The sequence below is a fragment of the Pinus tabuliformis genome, chromosome J (genome assembly GCF_031772625.1).
Source record: "Pinus tabuliformis cultivar Carrire ecotype Pingquan chromosome J, CPIR1, whole genome shotgun sequence".
NCBI classification, from domain to species: domain Eukaryota; kingdom Viridiplantae; phylum Streptophyta; class Pinopsida; order Pinales; family Pinaceae; genus Pinus; species Pinus tabuliformis.
The window spans coordinates 821,580,943-821,583,968 of record NC_142295.1 but is presented as its reverse complement, the minus strand read 5'-3'; the positions used below and the strand labels follow the sequence as shown (position 1 = coordinate 821,583,968).

The 3,026-nt window shown below is 42.5% G+C and overlaps 1 pseudogene; it reads left to right on the top strand.

Annotated features, from left to right (window-relative positions):
* The first annotated feature begins 312 nt into the window (after window positions 1-312).
* LOC149229233 (putative receptor-like protein kinase At1g11050 pseudogene) lies at window positions 313-1,029 on the top strand (annotated as a pseudogene).
* Window positions 1,030-3,026: the final 1,997 nt, after the last annotated feature.

The following is a 3,026-nucleotide window of genomic DNA, read 5'->3' as shown; positions in this document are numbered from 1 at the left end:
AAACCTCTGAGTCATCTCTGTTCCTCGAAGGCACCGCTCCCATCTGGTAGCAAACTCGAAAGTGAGAGCAAGGTGTACCTACGAGAAAACCACCACAAATAGATTAAGTATTCGAAGATTTCCTTAGAGAAGAGCTTAGTCTGCTATGGAGAAAGGTTAAAACATGGTTGCAGGAAAGAAAAACAAAAACAGGAAAACTAACCAGCAGCTAACTTACCCAGAATGCCAACTCTGGCAGTGAGGACAAGGATTGGCACTTCGAGCGCCTTTCAAAAACCTCAATAGAGCTCTGGTTCGAAGTAAGCACATGCCATGGTGTACAAGGGAATGCTTCCCGATGGTCATCGGATTGCTATGAAGAGACTTAGAAACTGCATGTTGGAAGGGGATTTCGAATTCCTCAACGAAGTGGAGGTCATCAACACCGTTAGGCAACCAAATCTGGTCATTTTGAGGGGCTGCTGTGTGGCCAGTGACAAGAAGGAAGGGCACCAGCAGTTTCTGATATATGATTACATGTCCAATGGAAATTTGTATGAGCCTCTCTTTGGAGAAAAGTCCAATGCCCAATCTTTGAGCTGGCCGCAACGGATGAACATTGTCCTAGGGACTACCAAGGGACTAGCTTATCTACACAATGGCATCGAGCCTGCAGTTTATCACAGAGACATCAAACCCAGTAACATTCTATTGTATGAGGAGATGAATGCCCATATGGCCGATTTTTGTCTGGTGAGGATTATGACTGAAGTAGGAGAATCCCATCTGACGACAAGAGTAGCAGGGATGCACAGCTACTTGGCCCCCGAATACGCTCTCTATGGCCAACTTATAGACAAAAATGATGTGTACAGCTTCGGGGTTCTGTTTTTGGAGATAATGAGCGGAAGAAAGGCTCTTGACACCACTGCTCAGTCGGCCCCCAATTATCTCATCACGGATTGGGCAATGGCCCTAGTGAAAAATGGCATGACTAGTGAAATAGTAGACCAGAGTATCCATCCGAGCCTGGAGGAGGACGTGATGTAAAGATTCGTTTTGGTGGGTATTTTGTGCTCACATGTTATGGTGGCATTCAGACCTCGAATGCTGGAAGCCATGAAGATGCTGGAGGGGGAGGGTGATATTCTTGAAATCCCAAATAGGCCTGTGCCACTTACGCTACAGGGTCCACCTGCTATAGACTAGAATGGTTCATTAATCCTTCTTTCTGATAGCGTTTCCTGGCTTGCCTTCAGCTCGATGGAGATGTTGAATATGTCGGTAAATGTCTTTCAGTGCCAAAATTAAAACAGAGAATGGACTTACAAAAGGTAGCTATTACAATTACAGAGTTGGCCAGTGTGGCGCAAAATATCAGAGGTGAAATCCCCTCAAATTTAAAAAGCTTCTTAAGAAAAAAGAAGACATGATTCAGAAATAAATTAGACTATGTTATTATTAAAAAAAACAGGGTCAGACTGTGGTGGAACAGGGAAATATTTTTCTAAATACCAGGGTCTGGTCATGACTCTGCAACAGATAATTAAGCTATTTCCTTCAAAGGAATGTACACAACCACAAGCGAGTCCAAGACCCTGAATGTGAGGACTCAGGCCTAAACCCCGTCGCTCGATGTAACATAATTAAAATCAGAGGGATTACACATTTAAATTCTTTAAAGAAAAACATGGTTCGACCCCTTTTACGGGTGTACGAGCTTCCAAACCCCAACTGTAACCAAACCCGAACTGTAATCAAACCCAATAAATATCAACGGAGATAATTCCAGCTAAAAGCGCATCAAGAAATAGTGAATAAGTATATTGTCCAACAACCGAGATGATTTACCAAACCAAACCCTCTGCAAAATAGCATAACCAGAAGGACATAAAGAAAATAATAGTCGATAAGCCAGCAACGTATGGTAGCATCACATAAGTTTAGAAAACATTCTCTGTGGAACATAACCTAGGAAGTGTAACTCAAGATAATACAAAATCGACCATTTTATTACACATTAACAAGCTTAAAAGCGTAAATGTCTTTTAGTGCCAAAATTAAAATAGAGAATGGACTTACAGAAGGTAGCTATTACAATTACAAAGTTGGCCAGTGTGGCTCAAAATATCAGAGGTGAAATCCCCTCAAATTTAACAAGCTTCTTAAAAAAAAACAAAAGACATGATTCAAGCCTCCAGACCGAAGCCAGAGGGTCAGTGTCTCTTCATAAGCATACACTTAAACATCTTTGAAAATATGAAAATTTGCCCAAGAGGACGGCTATACTACGCAGGAAGGGTGAACCATCTCCTTCCACGAAGGAAACAAGAAAAAACTACAGCATGTTGTAAGACAAACCAGGGCGGAAACCCTCATACCCAATGGAAAACCTCAGAGTCATCTCTGTTCCTCGAAGGCACCGCTCCCATCTGGTAGCAAACTCCAAAATGAAAGAAAGGTGTACTTATGAGCAAACCACCACAAATAGATTAAGTATTTGAAGATTTCCTTAGAGAAGAGCTTAGTCTGCTATGGAGAAATGTTAAAACAAGGTTGCAAGAAAGAAAAAGAAAAACAAGAAAACTAACCAGTAGCTAACTTACCCGGAATGCCAACTCTAGCAGTGAGGACAAGGACTGACACCTCGAGCACCTTTCAGAAACCTCAATAGAGCTCTGGTTTGAAGCTGGAATGAGACCATGGTAAGCAGCAGCAGACCAAGCAGGAGTCATGAGCACTGATGGAAGAATGAGACCTTGATACAGCGCCAAGGGTAGTGAAAGTTGAAGGAACCAACCCTGGCCGTTGGATCACTCAACATGCCTCAATACCGTCAATAAAAGGGGAATCCCAAGGTGGCATCTAGGGCTGGTCAGGTCCACCCACGCCACATACAGTGGAAGGTGCAGGCAGTTAATGTAACATCAGAGTTATCCAAAATCAAATGCAGCTAACTGAACGACTAAAGGACAATGAAATCCACAAGCCTCAATGCGCATATGATTACCATATAATCCAACGATTTAGGTTGAATTGCTTCAAAC